General features: G+C 48.7%; 1 protein-coding gene across 2 annotated transcripts in view; it reads left to right on the top strand.

The window, feature by feature from the left end:
- Positions 1–23,411, top strand: part of LOC134949521 (uncharacterized) — a 164,200-nt gene that overhangs the window by 27,861 nt on the left and 112,928 nt on the right. The window lies entirely within an intron of this gene.

Below are 23,411 nucleotides of genomic sequence, written 5' to 3'. Positions count from 1 at the left end.
AGAATTTGGGGGTCATTTTGATCCCATATTATTATTAACCTCAAAAACCATAATTTCCACTCATTTTCAGTCTATTCTGAATACCTCACACCTCACAATATTATTTTTAGTCCTAAAATTTGCACCGAGGTCGCTGGATGACTAAGCTAAGCGACCCTAGTGGCCGACACAAACACCTGGCCCATCTAGGAGTGGCACTGCAGTGTCACGCAGGATGGCCCTTCCAAAAAACCCTCCCCAAACAGCACATGACGCAAAGAAAAAAAGAGGCGCAATGAGGTAGCTGACTGTGTGAGTAAGATAAGCGACCCTAGTGGCCGACACAAACACCGGGCCCATTTAGGAGTGGCACTGCAGTGTCACGCAGGATGTCCCTTCCAAAAAACCCTCCCCAAACAGCACATGACGCAAAGAAAAAAAGAGGCGCAATGAGGTAGCTGTGTGAGTAAGATTAGCGACCCTAGTGGCCGACACAAACACCGGGCCCATCTAGGAGTGGCACTGCAGTGTCACGCAGGATGGCCCTTCCAAAAAACCCTCCCCAAACAGCACATGACGCAAAGAAAAAAAGAGGCGCAATGAGGTAGCTGTGTGAGTAAGATTAGCGACCCTAGTGGCCGACACAAACACCGGGCCCATCTAGGAGTGGCACTGCAGTGTCACGCAGGATGGCCCTTCCAAAAAACACTCCCCAAACAGCACATGACGCAAAGAAAAAAAGAGGCGCAATGAGGTAGCTGACTGTGTGAGTAAGATAAGCGACCCTAGTGGCCGACACAAACACCGGGCCCATTTAGGAGTGGCACTGCAGTGTCACGCAGGATGTCCCTTCCAAAAAACCCTCCCCAAACAGCACATGACGCAAAGAAAAAAAGAGGCGCAATGAGGTAGCTGTGTGAGTAAGATTAGCGACCCTAGTGGCCGACACAAACACCGGGCCCATCTAGGAGTGGCACTGCAGTGTCACGCAGGATGGCCCTTCCAAAAAACCCTCCCCAAACAGCACATGACGCAAAGAAAAAAAGAGGCGCAATGAGGTAGCTGTGTGAGTAAGATTAGCGACCCTAGTGGCCGACACAAACACCGGGCCCATCTAGGAGTGGCACTGCAGTGTCACGCAGGATGGCCCTTCCAAAAAACACTCCCCAAACAGCACATGACGCAAAGAAAAAAAGAGGCGCAATGAGGTAGCTGACTGTGTGAGTAAGATAAGCGACCCTAGTGGCCGACACAAACACCGGGCCCATTTAGGAGTGGCACTGCAGTGTCACGCAGGATGTCCCTTCCAAAAAACCCTCCCCAAACAGCACATGACGCAAAGAAAAATAAAAGAAAAAGAGGTGCAAGATGGAATTGTCCTTGGGCCCTCCCACCCACCCTTATGTTGTATAAACAAAACAGGACATGCACACTTTAACCAACCCATCATTTCAGTGACAGGGTCTGCCACACGACTGTGACTGATATGACGGGTTGGTTTGGACCCCCCCCAAAAAAGAAGCAATTAATCTCTCCTTGCACAAACTGGCTCTACAGAGGCAAGATGTCCACCTCATCATCATCCTCCGATATATCACCGTGTACATCCCCCTCCTCACAGATTATCAATTCGTCCCCACTGGAATCCACCATCTCAGCTCCCTGTGTACTTTGTGGAGGCAATTGCTGCTGGTCAATGTCTCCGCGGAGGAATTGATTATAATTCATTTTAATGAACATCATCTTCTCCACATTTTCTGGATGTAACCTCGTACGCCGATTGCTGACAAGGTGAGCGGCGGCACTAAACACTCTTTCGGAGTACACACTTGTGGGAGGGCAACTTAGGTAGAATAAAGCCAGTTTGTGCAAGGGCCTCCAAATTGCCTCTTTTTCCTGCCAGTATAAGTACGGACTGTGTGACGTGCCTACTTGGATGCGGTCACTCATATAATCCTCCACCATTCTTTCAATGTTGAGAGAATCATATGCAGTGACAGTAGACGACATGTCCGTAATCGTTGTCAGGTCCTTCAGTCCGGACCAGATGTCAGCATCAGCAGTCGCTCCAGACTGCCCTGCATCACCGCCAGCGGGTGGGCTCGGAATTCTGAGCCTTTTCCTCGCACCCCCAGTTGCGGGAGAATGTGAAGGAGGAGATGTTGACAGGTCGCGTTCCGCTTGACTTGACAATTTTCTCACCAGCAGGTCTTTCAACCCCAGCAGACTTGTGTCTGCCGGAAAGAGAGATCCAAGGTAGGTTTTAAATCTAGGATCGAGCACGGTGGCCAAAATGTAGTGCTCTGATTTCAACAGATTGACCACCCGTGAATCCTTGTTAAGCGAATTAAGGGCTCCATCCACAAGTCCCACATGCCTAGCGGAATCGCTCCGTGTTAGCTCCTCCTTCAATGTCTCCAGCTTCTTCTGCAAAAGCCTGATGAGGGGAATGACCTGACTCAGGCTGGCAGTGTCTGAACTGACTTCACGTGTGGCAAGTTCAAAGGGCATCAGAACCTTGCACAACGTTGAAATCATTCTCCACTGCACTTGAGACAGGTGCATTCCACCTCCTATATCGTGCTCAATTGTATAGGCTTGAATGGCCTTTTGCTGCTCCTCCAACCTCTGAAGCATATAGAGGGTTGAATTCCACCTCGTTACCACTTCTTGCTTCAGATGATGGCAGGGCAGGTTCAGTAGTTTTTGGTGGTGCTCCAGTCTTCTGTACGTGGTGCCTGTACGCCGAAAGTGTCCCGCAATTCTTCTGGCCACCGACAGCATCTCTTGCACGCCCCTGTCGTTTTTTTAAAAATACTGCACCACCAAATTCAAGGTATGTGCAAAACATGGGACGTGCTGGAATTTGCCCATATTTAATGCACACACAATATTGCTGGCGTTGTCCGATGCCACAAATCCACAGGAGAGTCCAATTGGGGTAAGCCATTCAGCAATGATCTTCCTCAGTTGCCGTAAGAGGTTTTCAGCTGTGTGCGTATTCTGGAAAGCGGTGATACAAAGCGTAGCCTGCCTAGGAAAGAGTTGGCGTTTGCGAGATGCTGCTACTGGTGCCGCCGCTGCTGTTCTTGCGGCGGGAGTCCATACATCTACCCAGTGGGCTGTCACAGTCATATAGTCCTGACCCTGCCCTGCTCCACTTGTCCACATGTCCGTGGTTAAGTGGACATTGGGTACAACTGCATTTTTTAGGACACTGGTGAGTCTTTTTCTGACGTCCGTGTACATTCTCGGTATCGCCTGCCTACAGAAGTGGAACCTAGATGGTATTTGGTAACGGGGGCACACTGCCTCAATAAATTGTCTAGTTCCCTGTGAACTAACGGCGGATACCGGACGCACGTCTAACACCAACATAGTTGTCAAGGACTCAGTTATCCGCTTTGCAACAGGATGACTGCTGTGATATTTCATCTTCCTCGCAAAGGACTGTTGGACAGTCAATTGCTTACTGGAAGTTGTACAAGTGGGCTTACGACTTCCCCTCTGGGATGACCATCCCAGCAGCAACAACAGCAGCGCCAGCAGCAGTAGGCGTTACACGCAAGGATGCATCGGAGGAATCCCAGGCAGGAGAGGACTCGTCAGAATTGCCAGTGACATGGCCTGCAGGACTATTGGCATTCCTGGGGAAGGAGGAAATTGACACTGAGGGAGTTGGTGGGGTGGTTTGCGTGAGCTTGGTTACAAGAGGAAGGGATTTACTGGTCAGTGGACTGCTTCCGCTGTCGGCCCAAGTTTTTGAACTTGTCACTGACTTATTATGAATGCGCTGCAGGTGACGTATAAGGGAGGATGTTCCGAGGTGGTTAACGTCCTTACCCCTACTTATTACAGCTTGACAAAGGGAACACACGGCTTGACACCTGTTGTCCGCATTTCTGGTGAAATACTTCCACACCGAAGAGCTGATTTTTTTGGTATTTTCACCAGGCATGTCAACGGCCCTATTCCTCCCACGGACAACAGGTGTCTCCCCGGGTGCCTGACTTAAACAAACCACCTCACCATCAGAATCCCCCTGGTCAATTTCCTCCCCAGCGCCAGCAACACCCATATCCTCCTCATCCTGGTGTACTTCAACACTGACATCTTCAATCTGACTATCAGGAACTGGACTGCGGGTGCTCCTTCCAGCATTTGCAGGGGGCGTGCAAATGGTGGAAGGCGCATGCTCTTCACGTCCAGTGTTGGGAAGGTCAGGCATCGCAACCGACACAATTGGACTCTCCTTGTGGATTTGGGATTTCGAAGAACGCACAGTTCTTTGCGGTGCTACTGCTTTTGCCAGCTTGAGTCTTTTCATTTTTCTAGCGAGAGGCTGAGTGCCTCCATCCTCATGTGAAGCTGAACCACTAGCCATGAACATAGGCCAGGGCCTCAGCCGTTCCTTGCCACTCCGTGTGGTAAATGGCATATTGGCAAGTTTACGCTTCTCCTCCGACAATTTTATTTTAGGTTTTGGAGTCCTTTTTTTACTGATATTTGGTGTTTTGGATTTGACATGCTCTGTACTAGGACATTGGGCATCGGCCTTGGCAGACGACGTTGCTGGCATTTCATCGTCTCGGCCATGACTAGTGGCAGCAGCTTCAGCACGAGGTGGAAGTGGATCTTGATCTTTCCCTAATTTTGGAACCTCAACATTTTTGTTCTCCATATTTTAATAGGCACAACTAAAAGGCACCTCAGGTAAACAATGGAGATGGATACTAGTATACAATTATGGACTGCCTGCCGAGTGCAGACACAGAGGTAGCCACAGCCGTGAACTACCGTACTGTACTGTGTCTGCTGCTAATATAGACTGGTTGATAAAGAGATGTCTATGTAACTATGTATGTATAAAGAAGAAAGAAAAAAAAACCACGGGTAGGTGGTATACAATTATGGACGGACTGCCGAGTGCCGACACAGAGGTTGCCACAGCCGTGAACTACCGTACTGTACTGTGTCTGCTGCTAATATAGACTGGTTGATAAAGAGATGTCGTAGTATGTATGTATGAAGAAGAAAGAAAAAAAAACCACGGTTAGGTGGTATACAATTATGGACGGACTGCTGAGTGCCGACACAGAGGTAGCCACAGCCGTGAACTACCGTACTGTACTGTGTCTGCTGCTAATATAGACTGGTTGATAAAGAGATGTCGTAGTATGTATGTATAAAGAAGAAAGAAAAAAAAAACCACGGTTAGGTGGTATACAATTATGGACGGACTGCCGAGTGCCGACACAGAGGTAGCCACAGCCGTGAACTACCGTACTGTACTGTGTCTGCTGCTAATATAGACTGGTTGATAAAGAGATGTCGTAGTATGTATGTATAAAGAAGAAAGAAAAAAAAACCACGGTTAGGTGGTATACAATTATGGACGGACTGCCGAGTGCCGACACAGAGGTAGCCACAGCCGTGAACTACCGTACTGTACTGTGTCTGCTGCTAATATAGACTGGTTGATAAAGAGATGTAGTAGTATGTATGTATAAAGAAGAAAGAAAAAAAAACCACGGGTAGGTGGTATACAATTATGGATGGACTGCCGAGTGCCGACACAGAGGTAGCTACAGCCGTGAACTACCGTACTGTGTCTGCTGCGACTGGATGATAAATAATGATATAAAAAATATATATATATCACTACTGCAGCCGGACAGGTATATATTATATAATGACGGACCTGCTGGACACTGTCTGTCAGCAGAATGAGTTTTTTATAGAATAAAAAAAAAAACACCACACAAGTGAAGTCACACGACGAGTGTTTAACTTTTTCAGGCAATCACAATATAGTATACTATACTACTAACTATACTGGTGGTCAGTGTGGTCAGGTCACTGGTCAGTCACACTGGCAGTGGCACTCCTGCAGCAAAAGTGTGCACTGTTTAATTTTAATAATAATATGTACTCCTGGCTCCTGCTATAACCTATAACTGGCACTGCAGTGCTCCCCAGTCTCCCCCACAATTATAAGATGTGTGAGCTGAGCACAGTCAGATACGAGTGTTTAACTTTTTCAGGCAATCACAATATAGTATACTATACTACTAACTATACTGGTGGTCAGTGTGGTCAGGTCACTGGTCAGTCACACTGGCAGTGGCACTCCTGCAGCAAAAGTGTGCACTGTTTAATTTTAATAATAATATGTACTCCTGGCTCCTGCTATAACCTATAACTGGCACTGCAGTGCTCCCCAGTCTCCCCCACAATTATAAGATGTGTGAGCTGAGCACAGTCAGATATATACATAGATGATGCAGCACACTGGGCTGAGCAGTGCACACAGATATGGTATGTGACTGAGTCACTGTGTATCGTTTTTTTCAGGCAGAGAACGGATATATTAAATAAAACTGCACTGTCTGGTGGTCACTGTGGTCAGTCACTAGTAAACTCTGCACTCTCTACACAGTTCTACAGTACTCCTAATCTCCAGTAAATCAGGTCAATCTCTCTCTCTCTCTCTTCTAATCTAAATGGAGAGGACGCCAGCCACGTCCTCTCCCTATCAATCTCAATGCACGTGTGAAAATGGCGGCGACGCGCGGCTCCTTATATAGAATCCGAGTCTCGCGATAGAATCCGAGCCTCGCGAGAATCCGACAGCGTCATGATGACGTTCGGCGCGCGCTCGGGTTAACCGAGCAAGGCGGGAAGATCCGAGTCGCTCGGACCCGTGAAAAAAAACATGAAGTTCGTGCGGGTTCGGATTCAGAGAAACCGAACCCGCTCATCTCTAGTTTCTAGGTCGACATGTGCTAGGTCGACAGGTCAAAAAGTCAACATGAGTTTTTAAAAAAAAAAAAATCTTTTTTTGAACTTTTTCATACTTAACTATCCACGTGGACTACGATTGGAACGGTAATCTGTGCCGAGCGAAGCGAAGCACCTTGGCTGAAGCTGCGAGGGGACACGGTGCACTAATTGGGGTTCCCAGTCACTCTACGAAGAAAATGACAAAAACAAAACAAAAACCTCATGTCGACCTTTTGACCTGTCGACCTAGCACATGTCGACCTAGAAACCCTGTCGACCTTCCAACCCTGTCGACCTAGTGACTGTCAACCTATAGTGGTCGGCCTAAACATTGTCGACCTAGACACTGTCGATCTAATGATCCACACCCACTGATAACTCAGTGAGTTCGGTATCACTTAAAGACAGCTGGAAAGATATGGGCTAGATGCATCATTGCTTGGAGAGTGATAAATTGGAGCGAGAAAAAGCACCAGCCAATCAGCTCCAAACTGCCATGTCACAGGCCCTGATTGAAAAATGTCAGGTAGCAGCTGGTTGGCTGGTAGTTTATCACTTTCTATTTTATCACTCTCCAAGCGATGATGCATCAAGCCCTTTATCTCTGTCCACTTGATCACTCTCTGTGAGGGGTCTATTCATGAAGCAGTGAAAAGTGAGCCAGTGGAGAAGTTGCCCATGGCAACCAATCAGCATTGACGTAACATTTATAATTTGCATACTATGGGCTGTATTCAATAACTGTCGGAAGCTGCCGTCTTGTTGGAAAGACGGCAGCTTCCGACAGAAAAAGGTCAGAAGGGGTTCCGACCTATTCAATAGGGGCTGATTTTTTCCAACAAGTCGGGAATTCCCGACTTGTCGGAAAACACATGGATCGGCGGAATAGCCGCTGATCCACATGCTTCTCTTGGAAACGGGCCCAAATCTGACAGGCTTTGGCCCTCTTTCCGACAAACTCAATCCGACTTGAAACAAGTCGGATTGAGGTGAGGAGACAAGTGGTGCTGCGAGCCGCGGGGGGAGCAGAGATCGGCGGCTGGCGGGGGGAACTGGCTAAGGGGGGACATTGGGGCAGCGGCGGGGGGAGGCGCTGCAGGGAGAGAGGTGCCTGGCCATCCCCCGGCCAGGTACCTCTCTCCCTGCAGCGCCTCCCCCCGCCGCCGCAGACACGTTCCCCCACAGCCAGCTCCTCCCGCCGGCTGCCGATCTGTGCTCTCCCCGCCGCACACAGGCGCATCTCTCCCTGCAGCCAGCTCCTCCTGCCGCCGCCGATCTCTGCTCCCCCCCCGCCGCCCAGCTTACCCCCATTGCCGCCCCGCTCCTGCCCACTGCCATCTGCGCACCTGGCCGCTGCTGTCAGCACATCTGCAGCCGCTGAAAGCAGCGGCAGGACGGGTCCCTGTGTATGGCCAAATCCAACAGTCGGATTTGGCCATCCATTGAATAGGGGTTGTCAAATCCATTCCGACATTCCGATGTTGGAATGGATCCGACTCCTATTGAGTATACAATTGTATGGAGCAGCTGATTGGTTGCCATTGGGCAACTTCTCCACAGACTCACTTCTCCACTCTTTTCACTGCTTCATGAATAGACCCCTAAATCTTCCCTAGAGTGGTCTATTCATGAAGCAGTGAAAAGAGTGGCAACCAATCAGCTTTGAAGGAAGCTTTTATCAAGTACATTTTACAAAATGTAAAGGAGATGCTGATTGGTTGCCATGGGCAACTTCTCCACTGGTCTGTTTCTCCACTGTGTTTTCACTGCTTCATGAATAGACAGCAGAGTCTTCTTCAGGGCGAGGGTGTGTAAGTGTAGGATTATATTGGAAATGCTTCTCATGTTTTCTCACTCTTGGCTGTGGCTCTTGCAGGGGGGGGGGGGGGGTGGGGGTTGTTTCAGTTTTTGCCCTATAATGGCTACCAGAGCTAGAACCATATTATTAGGCCTCCTCGCAGTAAAATGCAGCAATTCCTTGGATAATGGAGAGGGAGCGGGGCTAAAAAGATGCAATTTCATTACAATAATGTAATTTTGTCCCTCCTCCATATAGACCCGTAAATCGCTGCAAAATGCTGTGAGGGGGAGAGGCTTAATGATATGGGTGTCGAAGCCAGGAGGGTAAGACAGTGGCGTACAGTAAGTTCATCCCAGTCGCAAGTGGCGTAACTACTGTAGGTGCAGAGGATGCAGTTGCTATGGGGCCCTGGCTGCCTCCAGGGCCCACTGCTTCCCCTGCACCCACTCACTCAATGATTGGGCCGCCGGAAAAGGTACGCGCTGGGCCGGCTCTGATGTGCCCCGCACAGGATCTGAGTTGTGCTGCGCTGGCTGTACTCTAGGAGGAGTGGATTGTTGGGAGGGGGCGTGGCCACAGCTTTAGACCACACATGGTGGGGAGGAGGAGTCCCTGTGACCAGGGAATGGTGAATCTGCAGCGGTCATCGCAGACATGTGCTCCCCGGTCAGTGAGCCCGTGTGAGCCCTGCGATGCGGCATGATGCTGCTGGTCACAGTGGAATTGCTGCTGGGGGGCCAGCCACTGCATCTCCACCACCTTCTCCTTCCTGCTCCGGATCGCCCCCATTTAGGTCAGCCAGCCCTGGCCTGTCTCCCTAGCAGCTCCCAAGGAGATTGGCCCTCATTCCGAGTTGTTCGCTCGCTAGCAGTTTGTAGCAGCTGTGCAAACGCTAAGCCGCCGCCCTCTGGGAGTGTATCTTAGCTTAGTAGAAGTGCGAACGAAAGGATCGCACAGCTGCAGCAAAATATTTTCGAGTAGTTTCTGAGTAGCTGCAGACCTACTCCTAGCTTGCGATCACTGAAGACTATTTAGTTCCTGTTTTGACGTCACGAACACGCCCTGCGTTCGGCCAGCCACGCCTGCGTTTCCCCAGGCACGCCTGCATTTGTATCTGACACACCTACGTTTTTCAGCTCACTCCCTGAAAACGGTCAGTTACCTCCCAGAAACGTCCACTTCATGTCAATCACGCAGCGGCCAGCAGTGCGACTGAAAAGCGTCGCTAGACCTTGTGTGAAACTACATCGGCCGCTGTGAAAGTACGTCGCGCGTGCGCATTGCGCCGCATATGCATGCGCAGAAGTGCCACTTTTTTGCCTAATCGCTACTCTGCGAACAACGGCAGCTAGCGATCAACTACCATAGCGGGGCTCTTGCTGTCCTCGGACCCCAGCAGCCGGATTAAGATAATGGCGATGGTGGATAACCTGGAGGGGGGCTTGGGGAGACGGTACTACCTGGAGCTGGCCATAGAGACCCCAACACAGACGGTAAGTGCCCATAGGGGGCAGGGACTGGCTGTGCCCACACTGTGTATGGGGAGATACCTGACCAGCAGGGGGACTGGTGTCAAAGGCCGCTCACACATCTATCTTAACTATCAGCTCAACTTCAGAGCATGGGACCCCTGGGCTAGCAGTTTCACCTTCCACGTCGACATCTATTAGCGCAAAGCATTTACATTTTTGGAACAAGTTGATTGATGAAGCAGTTTAGTTATGCTAGCCCAGCGGGTCCCATGTTTTATCTCAGCGGGTGTGGGACCAGTAATATCTGCATAGTGTGGCTACTTACCACAGCAGAGGATGGCCACTGATATATACTCACAAAGACAAAGTTGAGGAATGAGGCTGTAGATGCACGGATGGAAGCTTCACACACACAAGGTACCTTATGCTACACCTGACTGAGCCAAATACCGGGCTGATTATGTAGTGCTGGGTGTTTATTTCTTTATTTCATGTGGGGGCCAATCTGTTTTTTTCATGGGGGGGGCCTTTCAAGATTTTGCTATGGGGCCCACAAAGTTCAAGTTACGCCCTTACACCCCTACACACACACACACACACACACACACACACACACACACACTTATATAGATAGCACTCTCAGCTGATCTACAGGGACCAGAGTCCGTAGTGTATTGGCAGGGCTCCAGCTATAATGTGTGACAACGGCAGGAGGGTCAGTGTCAGACTCACGAGATTCAGCCGTCTGCAGGATGCAGAATCAGCGCTCATTGATGGGTCCCATCTCACAGTCCAGCAGCAGTGGTGGGTGCACCGTCTCTTGCTGCAGAGGAAGCTGAGCGGTACCAGATGGGAGCAGCAGTGGGAGCTCCGTTGGAAGAGCAGCGGTCACACTTGGATCTCGCTGTGAACCACACAGGTGCTGCTGTACATGCAGGTGCCCCTTCAGGGCTTGGAGCACGGAGGAAGCTGTCTCCATTGCCTGTGGGAGTTATACCCCTGGGGTTAGGGTTAGGCTGCGGGGGGGAGTTTAGGGTTAGGCTGCATGTGGGGTGGGGGTAGAGATAGGCACAATGGGAAGGGTTAGGCTTAGGGATTAAGTTCTAATCTGCACCAGAAGTCACTGTCACTGCACTGCCAGGATTCGGAAGAAGACGCTATAACTGCTGCAAGAAGGTAAGAGACCATTAGACCACCAGAGATGGTTTGATGACAGTTCATCATGTTGGCATATTGGGCCTTATGTGGCGCATAACACAAAGTACCGAGTTTGGTACTTTGCGCGTGCGTTGAACCCATATTGTGCATGTGCAGTATGGGTATATGACGGCATCAGACTGTCAGTGATTGACAGTCTGATGCTGTTTGGTTTTAGAAAGGGGGGAGGGGGCGGCAACGGCCTCTGTTTCTCAAAATGGAGGCATGTCACTGCCATTGCCGGGAAGGGTTGAGTCCAGGATCTCCATCTGAGGACGGAGATTTCCTTGCACCTTGATAGCTCCTGCAGCAGCCAACTTGCGGGAACCCATGGGTCACGCAGCCGGCCGATGGTGTCACAGATGATCCGATACTACGTTCTTGGAAACAGCTCTGAACAGTAATACAGCAGAAGGCGTGACATCTCCTGCTGCATTACCAATTTAGTGCTATCACTGCTCAATGGCATAGCAATAGCCCCCCGCAGACCCCACAGTGGCTTGGGGTGCTGGGTGTCCTATGGGCGTGGGTGGCTATTGCTATGGGGGCAGGCACGACTGGACTGCAGCTAAGACAAATATCTGCAAGCTGGAGATACTTGTCTGTAGCCCCGTCGCCCCTGCTCCTATTGAAAATGTCCCTGCCAAAATGGCCGCCACCTTGGGAGGGACATTTTCAAATGGGTCACCCAGCACAAATGATAAATGTTACTTCAATGATGATTGGTTGCCATGGGCAACTTCTCCACTGGCTCACTTCTCCACACTTTTCACTGCTTCATGAATAGACTCCATAAACTGGTATTATTAGATTGGGTAATGACAGTAGTAGAAGCAGTATCACACTCCAATCCTGCGTTTGCCACTGTACTTCAGCATGATAGAAAACAACAACAAAACAAAGGAAGCGCAAAAGGAGAATTCTGTGTAGTAAAATTAAAATTACTCTTTATTATAATATCAATATCAATCTATCTTGAATATAGATAAAATAATTTGTACATACATATAGCATAAAAGGACCTTATATACAATGAATTTGACCGTTTTGTACTCAATAAACTTCAAAGGACAGTCTCCACTCGTAGTTGGATTTATCTGCCTCCAACCCATTATTAGGTGAAAAAAATTGATTGTCTTTTTACTGAACACAGGTTCGTCCACATTTGTGAAATTCTCCATTATTGTATTCTGTACTGCAGACGTATACAAGGGATACTGACAATCTATAGGCCAGTACTCACGGGCCGATGTGGGAGAGATGTGTGCTGAGCGAACCGCTCAGCACACATCTCTCCCACCGCTCAGCACAGCGCGATGTGTGCTGAGCGTGCGGGGGGAGACGGGGGGCCGCTCACTTCACCCAGCGGGTGAAAAGAGCGACCTGCTAGATTGAGCCTGCATGGCAGGCCAATCTAGCACCAGCGATAGCGATGCGCGGGGCTGCGCATCACTATCGCTGTGGGGGGTACACACGGAGCGATCATGCTTAAAATCGAAGCAATCTAGTCAGATTGCTTAGATTTTAAGCAGCAATCGCTCCGTGAGTACCCCCCTTTAGAGTGGAGACTGTCGTTTGAAGTTTATTGAGTACAAAACGGTCATATTCATTGTATATAAGGTCCTTTTATGCTATATGTATGTACAAATTGTTTTATCTATATTCAAGGTAGATTGATATTATATTAAAGAGTAATTTTAATACACAGAATTCTCCTTTTGCGCTCCCTTTGTTTTTTGTTGTTGTTTTCTATCTACCTGAGAGGATTAGGGGTGGGCAATCACCTCATATCAAGGTGTGCTGCATTAGGACTGTTCTTCAGAAACACAGGTTATGGGCGCCCTTTCTTTTTTGATGTCAGTTTCACTACTTCAGAATGGATCGCTATTGATACTAAAAGTGCACATTTTTGCAAACTGAATTGCAAAAAATCGCACAGAAATGGAAAAAAACATCCACTGCAGTTCTGCGATGCATCGCTATCCACAGAGCCGACCATAGGCATAGGCAAAATGGGCAATTGCCTAGGGCATTTAATATGCCTAGGGGCATCATCTGCTTCTGCTGATTAAAATGATATGCGGCATGCCTATATTCTGTATGTAGCATTTCATATGCAGATACAGCCACAGTCTCACACAGTATATAGACATGCTGCATATCAGTTTAATCAGCAGAAGCTGCTTGTGCATCCTAGCCACATAGCAATGCAAATAAGATGCATTTTCATAAAAAAAAAGGTGCCCGACGTTAGCATTGATGCAAGATTTGTGAGGACACATCTGTATCCAAGCAGAGGCAGAGGTCACAGTGTTAGTGGAAGTGTGAGTGCTGTGTGCATGTGAGTGGGTTGGTTGTGCAGTAGTGTTCGGAATATGTGTAAGGAGTATTATGTGTGTCATGTAAAAATGCATTAATAAAGTGCAACATATGTGTAAGGGGCACTATGTGTGTCATTATGTGTATAAGGGCATTAATAATGTGCGGCATATGTGTAACAGGGTACTACTGTATGTGTGTCATTATGTGTATAGGGGCACTAATAATGTGCAGCAAATGTGTAGGGGGCACTATGTGTGTCATTATGTGTATAAGGGCATTAATAATGTGCGGCATATGTGTAAGGGACATTATGTGTAAAAGGGCAATAATAAAGGTTGTCATAATATGTAAGGTGCATTATGTTTATAAGGACATTAATAATGTGTCTCATATGTGTAAGGGGCATTACTGTGTGGAATTGTGTATAAATACATTACTAATGTGTGGCATTATGTGTATAAGGTGCTCTACTAAGTGGCGTTGCATATAGAAAGGGCACTACTGTGTCATCTAATGTGAATAAAGAGCAATAAGGTGTGGTGTAATGTGAATAAGGAGCAATTCAGTGTGATGTAATGTGAATAAGGGGCTCTACTGTGAGGAGTAACGTTTATAAGGTAAAGTGATACTACTGTGGGATGTAATATGAATTATGGACACTATCGCAAGATAAAATGTGAATAAAGTTGCAGCACTGTGTGGGCGTAATTTTAATTGGGGTTACTATTGTGTGGCCATGCCCCTTCCCAGCAAGAAGATGCCCCTTTTTGGGCTGTGCGTCAATTGTGCGAACTGTTCCTATTTAAAATATAGGGGGTACAAGGACTGCTATGGGTGAGGGGTGATGGTGCTGGGAAAGAGGTGCAAGGTCAGAGGCAGAACCAGCGGTGGTGCTAGGGGGCACCAGCCAAAATCTTGCCTAGGGCATCATATTGGTTAGGGCCGGCTCTGGCTATCCATACACAAAATCAAGAACATCGAAGGGGTAAATTCAATCTGCGCCAAACCAGAACATCCACAAATCTGCACATGCTGCTGCATGCAAGTGATTGCAGATGACGTCAGAGACGCATCGGCCAAACAGCCATTATACGCCAGCAGTTTTGCCACCACTCACACAAAACGCCATGTTACCATCCCTTAACGCTCACTTCCTGTCAATCAATGTGCGATCGCTTCACTTTAAAAATGCAAACGCTCTACAGGGCAAGTGGAGGTGAATGGCAGCGTGGGTTATAGGTAAGTATGTGTGAGTGTGCAAGTGTGATTTATTAAAGTTTTACTTTCACGGGGTGTGTGTATTGTCTTTGTTTGAATGTTTATTTTGTTGTGGAACTACAGGTACCAGCGGACCCTTTACTGCCCCACATGGTGGTACTTGTGGTTCTCCAAGTACCAGCATGTGGGGAAAGCTTGCTGGGACCTGTAGTTCCACAGCAAAAGACAATGTTTCATTCTTTTTTTTTTTTTACACAAAAAGCTGTGAAGTCGCCACTCGCAGCCCAGGGATGGCGGCCATAACCCTGGGCTTTATCCCTGGCCCTTGGGTGCCTGGAGGGGGGACCCCTTTATTGGGGAGGTCCCCACTCCCCCAGGGAACCCTGGCCATGGGTGACTAGTTAAGGATTTAATGCCACGGCCACAGGGACCTATATGAATGTGTTCCCCAGCTGTGACATTATTTCTTTGACTAGTGGAGCCCGGCACTGGTTTAAAAAATACTGGGGTCCCCTACATCCTTTTTTCCCCATATTTTTGGAACCATTACTTGTCCAAGAGCCCCTGGTGCTGGTTGTTAAAATACGTGGGAACCCTAGTAAATTTCCCCCCCATATTTTTGCAACCAGGACCGGTGATGGTTATGCTTTTTTTTTTGGGGGGGGGGTCTTTTTTAACTGTTTCTTTACTTTTCCTGACAGACACATGCACGGATCTCACTGATCTGTGCATGCTTCTGTCAAACTCGCACTTTGGGGGTAATTCAGAGTTGATTGCAGCAGCAAATTTGTTAGCAGTTGGACAAAACCATGTGCACTGCAGGTGGGGCAGATATAACGTGCAGAGAGAGTTAGATTTGGGTGGGTTATTTTGTTTCTGTGCAGGGTAAATACTGGCTGCTTTATTTTTACACTGCAATTTAGATTTCGGTTTGAACACACCCTACCTAAATATAACTCTCTCTGCACATGTTATATCTGCCCCACCTGCAGTGCAGATGGTTTTGCCCAACTGCTAACAAATTTGCTGCTGCGATCAACTCTAAATTGGGCCCATTGTAATGAAACCTCACATTACATTGTGCAAGTTTTCATTCTAGAAAACTCGCACTACATCGCACAATGGCCCTCATTCCGAGTTGTTCGCTCGGTAAATTTCATCGCATCGCAGCGTTTTTCTGCTTAGTACGCATGCGCAATGTTCGCACTGCGACTGCGCCAAGTAATTTTGCTATGAAGATAGTTTTTTTACTCACGGCTTTTTCTTCGCTCCGGCGAACGTAATGTGATTGACAGGAAATGGGTGTTACTGGGCGGAAACACTGCGTTTTATGGGCGTGTGGATGAAAACGCTACCGTTTCCGGAAAAAACGCGGGAGTGTCTGGAGAAACGGGGGAGTGTCTGGGCGAACGCTGGGTGTGTTTGTGACGTCAAACCAGGAACGACAAGCACTGAACTGATCGCAGATGCCGAGTAAGTCTGAAGCTACTCTGAAACTGCTAAGTAGTTTGTAATCACAATATTGCGAATACATCGTTCGCAATTTTAAGAAGCTAAGATTCACTCCCAGTAGGCGTAGGCTTAGCGTGTGTAACTCTGCTAAAATCGCCTTGCGAGCGATCAACTCGGAATGAGGGCCAATGTAACAGCATTGAACTTAAAATGTCACAGGCTATTACATTGGGTGAGTTTGGGGACAAACTCTCACCTTCTAATGTGCGAGAAGGTGCGGGTTTGCCCCACAAAAAAACTTGCACCCCATTACATCCCGCCGACAAAATCTGTAAAAATTGAGGGTTTAGAAAATCCACTGCTTAGTAAATATGGTCTTAAAACATCAAAATAAACATAGAAAATAATTTTACTACCAGAGAGAGGTCACAGGACATCTGGCAATTGGTTGCTATGATTGGTTGCTATGGGCAACATCACCAATTCTAAAAAACTCCCACCTTAGTACATTTACCCCAATATATAATCTTTAATTTTCCCTTTATTTTAATTATGTTGTAATATTCACAAGTACCGTATATGTTTTCCTTGTGTGCTGCCTCCTTCTTGGTTTATTATCATGTATATTAAGCATTATTATATAATAATGTATACTCCTGCAGAATACACACTGTGTATGCATAGATATTACCATACCTCCCAACTGTCCCGATTTTCGCGGGACAGTCCCATTTTTTGGGGACTGTCCCGCTGTCCCACCCGCGGGCCGCAGTGTCCCGCGGTGGGGGGGGGGGGGGGGCAGTTGGGAGGCTCTGTCACTCGCTGCCCTGCTTAGCAGAGCAGCGGTGAATAGACACTGTGCGCATGCGCACAGCGTCTATTCAGTGCAGACAGGGGGAGAGGGGGCATGCCAGCAGCTCACAGAGCGCTGGGCAATGCCCCCTCAGTGACGAAAACTCCTGCAAAGCCACGCCCCCTTTTCGCAGGCCACACCCCTTTTCGGGAGCACGCGCGGCTAAGCCGCGCGTGTGTCCCTCCTTCAAAAGATCAAAAGTTGGGAGGTATGTATTACTGCGATGGGAGCACCCAATGCAGATTACTATAATGTAACAGAAGGAGACATGATGACTCCCTGTAATTACCTAAAAGGCCACATATGCTCCTTGTGTCAGACACTCACACTCCCCCCCTCCAGCATCACCACAATTCCACTGACACACATACAGTATATATAACAAGACAGTCACTGCACTCAAAGGGGTTTATTACTGCAGCAGCATAATCACAGGTGTAACAATGTCATCATGTCACAGGTAATAGAATAACTGATTGGTATGGGGGAAATACAAGGGGTCAGAGACTTCTCCATGACCACTGATGATATATAGTCCATGTTCTCCTCACTGCTTCTGGTCTCGTCCATCTGCCGCCAGTGTACCACGCATGATGTGTCCAAGTCTCAGGCAGCATCTATCAGGCAAGGGAAACAGGACACAGGTGTGTGGGGAATACTGAGGCTCCTTAACAGGTGTATCTGTCACAGGTGAGTGGGGAACCACTGAGGCTCCTCTACAGGTGTATCTGCGGTCACTTTCTGCATGGTAGTGGGAGCAGTCTCTCATAGAGGGTGTGTGATATAAAGGGAGAAATCAGCCAGGTGTGAAATCCCCGCGAAGCTTTGTGAGACGGTTTGTGCAGCAATCAGGGGGTCTCTTGTTGTAGGACTCTTGCTGTTTAGGGCTTGATGGGTTTCAGAGACATCACTCTTTCATTCCACATCCAGTCCTTGTTGCAATAGTAGGGTACCACATCTCCAGCCAGGGAGATCCACCTTTCTCTGACGTCCTAGTGGATGCTGGGAACTCCGTAAGGACCATGGGGAATAGCGGCTCTGCAGGAGACTGGGCACAACTAAAGAAAGCTTTAGGACTACCTGGTGTGCACTGGCTCCTCCCTCTATGACCCTCCTCCAGACCTCAGTTAGAATCTTGTGCCCGGCTGAGCTGGATGCACACTAGGGGCTCTCCTGAGCTCCTAGAAAAAGAAAGTTTATTTTAGGTTTTTTATTTTCAGTGAGATCTGCTGGCAACAGACTCACTGCTACGAGGGACTAAGGGGAGAAGAAGCGAACCTACCTGCTTGCAGCTAGCTTGGGCTTCTTAGGCTACTGGACACCATTAGCTCCAGAGGGATTGAACACAGGGCCCAACCTCGATCGTCCGGTCCCGGAGCCGCGCCGCCGTCCCCCTTACAGAGCCAGAAGCAAGAAGACGGTCCTGGAAATCGGCGGCAGAAGACTCCGGTCTTCATTAAGGTAGCGCACAGCACTGCAGCTGTGCGCCATTGCTCCCTGTGCACACCATATACTCCGGTCACTGATGGGTGCAGGGCGCTGGGGGGGGGGGGCGCCCTGGGCAGCAATTAGAGTACCTTAAAAGTGGCAAATCACACATAATATAGCCTAATAAGCTATATATGTGTAAAATACCCCTGCCACATCATGATTATAAGAACGGGAGAAGTCAGCCGAAAAAGGGGCGGGGCTATCTCCCTCAGCACACTGGCGCCATTTTCTCTTCACAGTGCAGCTGGAAGACAGCTCCCCAGGCTCTCCCCTATAGTTTTCAGGCTCAAAGGGTTAAAAAGAGAAGGAGGGGCACTAAATTTAGGCCCAAATCTGTGTATTATAGCAGCTATAAGGGAAAAATCACTGTGGGTAGTGTGAATTCCTGCATTATATAGCGCTCTGGTGTGTGCTGGCATACTCTCTCTCTGTCTCCCCAAAGGACTTTGTGGGGTCCTGTCCTCAGTCAGAGCATTCCCTGTGTGTGTGCGGTGTGTCGGTACGGCTGTGTCGACATGGTTGATGAGGAGGCTTATGTGGAGGCGGAGCAGATGCCGATAAATGTGATGTCGCCCCCTGTGGGGCCGACACCAGAGTGGATGGATAGGTGGAAGGTATTAACCGACAGTGTCAACTCCTTACATAAAAGGCTGGATGATGTAACAGCTGTGGGACAGCCGGCTTCTCAGCCCGCGCCTGCCCAGGCGTCTCAAAGGCCATCAGGGGCTCAAAAAAGCGACCGTTACCTCAGATGGCAGACACAGATGTCGACAGGGAGTCTGACTCCAGTGTCGACGAGGTTGAGACATATACACAATCCACTAGGAACATCCGTTGCATGATCTCGGCAATGAAAAATGTGTTACACATTTCTGACATTAACCCAGGTACCACAAAAAAAGGGGTTTTATGTTTGGGGAGAAAAAGCAGCCAGTGTTTTGTTCCCCCATCAGATGAGTGAATGAAGTGTGTGAAGAAGCGTGGGTTCCCCCGATAAGAAACTGGTAATTTCTAAAAAGTTACTGATGGCGTACCCTTTCCCGCCAGAGGATAGGTCACGTTGAGAGATATCCCCTAGGGTGGATAAGGCGCTCACACGTTTGTCAAAAAAGGTGGCACTGCCATCTTAGGATACGGCCACTTTGAAGGAGCCTGCTGATAAAAAGCACGAGGCTATCCTGAAGTCTGTATATACACACTCAGGTACTATACTGAGACCTGCAATTGCCTCAGCATGGATAGTGCTGCTGCAGCGTGGTCTATTACCCTGTCAGGACAGGGATACTATTTTGCTAACCATAGAGCATATTAAAGACGTCGTCTTATATATGAGGGATGCACAGAGGGATATTTGCCGGCTGGCATCCAGAATTAATGCAATGTCCATTCTGCCAGGAGGGTATTAGGGACCCGGCAGTGGACAGGCGATGCTGACTTTAGAAGGCACATGAAGATTCTGCCTTATAAGGGTGAGGAATTGTTTGGGGATGGTCTCTGGGACCTCGAATCCACAGCAACAGCTAGGAAGGAAAAAATGTACCTCAAGTTTCCTCACAGCCTAAGAAAGCACCGTATTATAAGGTACAGTCCTTTCGGCTTCAGAAAAGCAAGCGGGTCAAATGCGCTTCCTTTCTGCACAGAGACAAGGAAAGAGGGAAAAAGCTGCACCAGACAGCCAGTTCCCAGGATCAAAAATCTTCCCCCGCTTCCTCTGAGTCCACCGCATGACGCTGGGGCTCCACAGGTGGAGCCAGGTGCGGTGGGGGCGCGTCTCGGGAACTTCAGCGACCAGTGGGCTCGCTCACAGGTGGATCCCTGGGTTCTGCAAGTAGTATCACAGGGATACAAGCTGGAGGTCGAGGCGACTCCCCCTCGCCGTTACCTCAAATCAGCCTTGCCTACTGCCCTCAAGGGGAGGTAGTACTGGCGGCAATTCACAAGCTGTACTTCCAGCAGGTGATAATCAAGGTGCCCCTCCTTCAACAAGGCCGGGGTTACTATTCCACAATGTTTGTGGTACCGAAACCAGACGGTTCAGTGAGACCCATTCTAAAATTGAAATCCTTGAACACTTATATACGAAGGTTCAAGTTCAAAATGGAATCGCTCAGGGCGGTTATTGCAAGCCTGGACGAAGGGGATTACATGGTATCACTGGACATCAAGGATGCTTACCTGCATGTCCTCATTTACCCTCCTCACCAGGAGTACCTCAAAATTGTGGTACAGGACTGTCATTACCAATTCCAGACATTGCCGTTGGTCTGTCCCCGGCACCGAGGGTATTTACCAAGGTAATGGCCGAAATGATGATACTCCTTCGAAAAAAGGGAGTTATAATTATCCCGTACTTGGACGATCTCCTTATAAAGGCGAGGTCCAGGGAGCAGTTGTTCGGCGGAGTAGCACTATCTCGGGAAGTGCTACAATAGCACGGCTGGATTCTGAATAGTCCAAAGTCGCAGCTGGTTCCTACGACGCGTCTACTGTTCCTGGGTATGGTTCTGGACACAGAACAGGAAAAAGGGTTTCTCCCGGAGGAGAAGGCCAAGGAGTTGTCATCTCTAGTCAGAGACCTCCTAATACAAATACAGGTGTCGGTGCATCAATGCACGCGAGTCCTGGGAAAGATGGTAGCTTCTTACGAAGAAATTCCATTCGGCAGGTTCCATGCAAGGATCTTCCAGTGGGATCTGTTGGACAAGTGGTCCGGGTCGCATCTTCAGATGCATCGGCTGATAACCCTGTCTCCAAGGGCCAGGGTGTCACTGTTGTGGTGGCTGCAGAGTGCTCATCTTCTAGAGGGCCGCAGATTCGGCATACAGGACTGGGTCCTGGTGACCACGGATGCCAGCCTTCGAGGTTGGGGGGCAGTCACACAGGGAAGTAACTTCCAAGGACTATGGTCAAGTCAGGAGACTCCCCTACACATAAATATTCTGGGACTAAGGGCCATTCACAATGCCCTAAGTCAGACTAGACCCCTGCTTCAACACCAGCCGGTGCTGATCCAGTCAGACAACATCACGGCGGTCGCCCATGTAAACCAGCAGGGCGGCACAAGAAGCAGGATGGCGATGGCAGAAGCCACAAGGATTTTCTGATGGGCGGAAAATCATGTGTTAGCACTGTCAGCAGTGTTCATTCCCGGAGTGGACAACCTCCACCCGGGAGAGTGGGGACTTCATCCAGAAGTCTTCAAAATGATTGTACACCATTGGGAAAGACCACAGGTGGACATGATGGCGTCCCGCCTCAACAAAAAGCTAAAAAGATATTGCGCCAGGTCAAGGGACCCTCAGGCGATAGCTGTGGACGCTCTGGTAACACCGTGGGTGTACCAGTCGGTGTATGTGTTCCCACCTCTGCCTCTCATACCCAAGGTACTGAGAATAATAAGAAGGAGAGGAGTAAGAACTATACTCGTGGTTTCGGATTGGCCAAGAAGAGCTTGGTACCCAGAACTTCAAGAAATGATCTCAGAGGACCCATGGCCTCTGCCGCTCAGACAGGACCTGCTGCAGCAGGGGCCCTGCCTGTTCCAAGACTTACCACGGCTGTGTTTGACGGCATGGCAGTTGAACACCGGATCCTAAAGGAAAAAGGCATTCCGGAGGAAGTCATTCCTACGCTGATTAAGGCTAGGAAAGATGTGATCGCAAAATATTATCACCGCATATGGCGAAAATATGTTGCTTGGTGTGAGGCCAGGAAGGCCCCAACGGAGGAATTTCAACTGGGTCGATTTCTGCACTTCCTACAGTCAGGAGTGACTATGGGCCTAAAATTGGGGTCCATTAAGGTCCAGATTTCGGCTCTGTACATTTTCTTCCAAAAAGAACTGGCTTCACTGCCTGAAGTTCAGACTTTTGTTAAGGGAGTGCTGCATATTCAGCCCCCGTTTGTGCCTCTAGTGGCACCGTGGGATCTCAACGTGGTGTTGGATTTCCTGAAGTCGCATTGGGTTGAGCCACTTAAATCCGTAGAGCTAAAATACCTCACGTGGAAAGTGGTCATGCTGTTGGCCTTGGCGTCGGCCAGGCGTGTATCAGAATTGGCGGCTTTGTCATGCAAAAGCCCTTATCTGATTTTCATATAGATAGGGCGGAATTGAGGACTTGTTCCCAATTCCTTCCTAAGGTGGTATCAGCTTTTCATGTGAACCAACCTATTGTGGGACTTTGAGGACTCCAAGTTACTGGACGTAGTCAGGGCCCTGAAAATATATGTTTCCAGGACGGCTGGAGTCAGGAAAACTGACTCGCTATTTATCCTGTATGCACCCAACAAGCTGGGTGCTCCTGCTTCTAAGCAGACTATTGCTCGCTGGATCTGTAGCACGATTCAACTTGCACATTCTGCGGCTGGACTGCCGCACCCTAAATCTGTAAAAGCCCATTCCACGAGGAAAGTGGGCTCTTCTTGGGCGGCTGCCCGAGGGGTCTCGGCTACACAACTTTGCCAAGCTGTTACTTGGTCGGGTTCAAACATTTTTGCAAGAGTCTACAAGTTTGATACCCTGGCTGAGGAGGACCTTGAGTTTGCTCATTCGGTGCTGCAGAGTCATCCGCACTCTCCAGCCCGTTTGGGAGCTTTGGTATAATCCCCATGGTCCTTACGGAGTTCCCAGCATCCACTAGGACGTCAGAGAAAATAAGATTTTACTCACCGGTAAATCTATTTCTCGTAGTCCGTAGTGGATGCTGGGCGCCCATCCCAAGTGCGGATTGTCTGCAATACTTGTATATAGTTATTGCCTAACTAAAGGGTTATTGTTGAGCCATCTGTTAGTGAGGCTCAGTTATATTTCATACTGTTAACTGGGTATAATATCACGAGTTAT

Source organism: Pseudophryne corroboree, chromosome 8 (genome assembly GCF_028390025.1).
Source record: "Pseudophryne corroboree isolate aPseCor3 chromosome 8, aPseCor3.hap2, whole genome shotgun sequence".
NCBI classification, from domain to species: domain Eukaryota; kingdom Metazoa; phylum Chordata; class Amphibia; order Anura; family Myobatrachidae; genus Pseudophryne; species Pseudophryne corroboree.
Note: the sequence above shows the minus strand (reverse complement) of the source record. Positions and strands in the feature narration are given on the sequence as shown.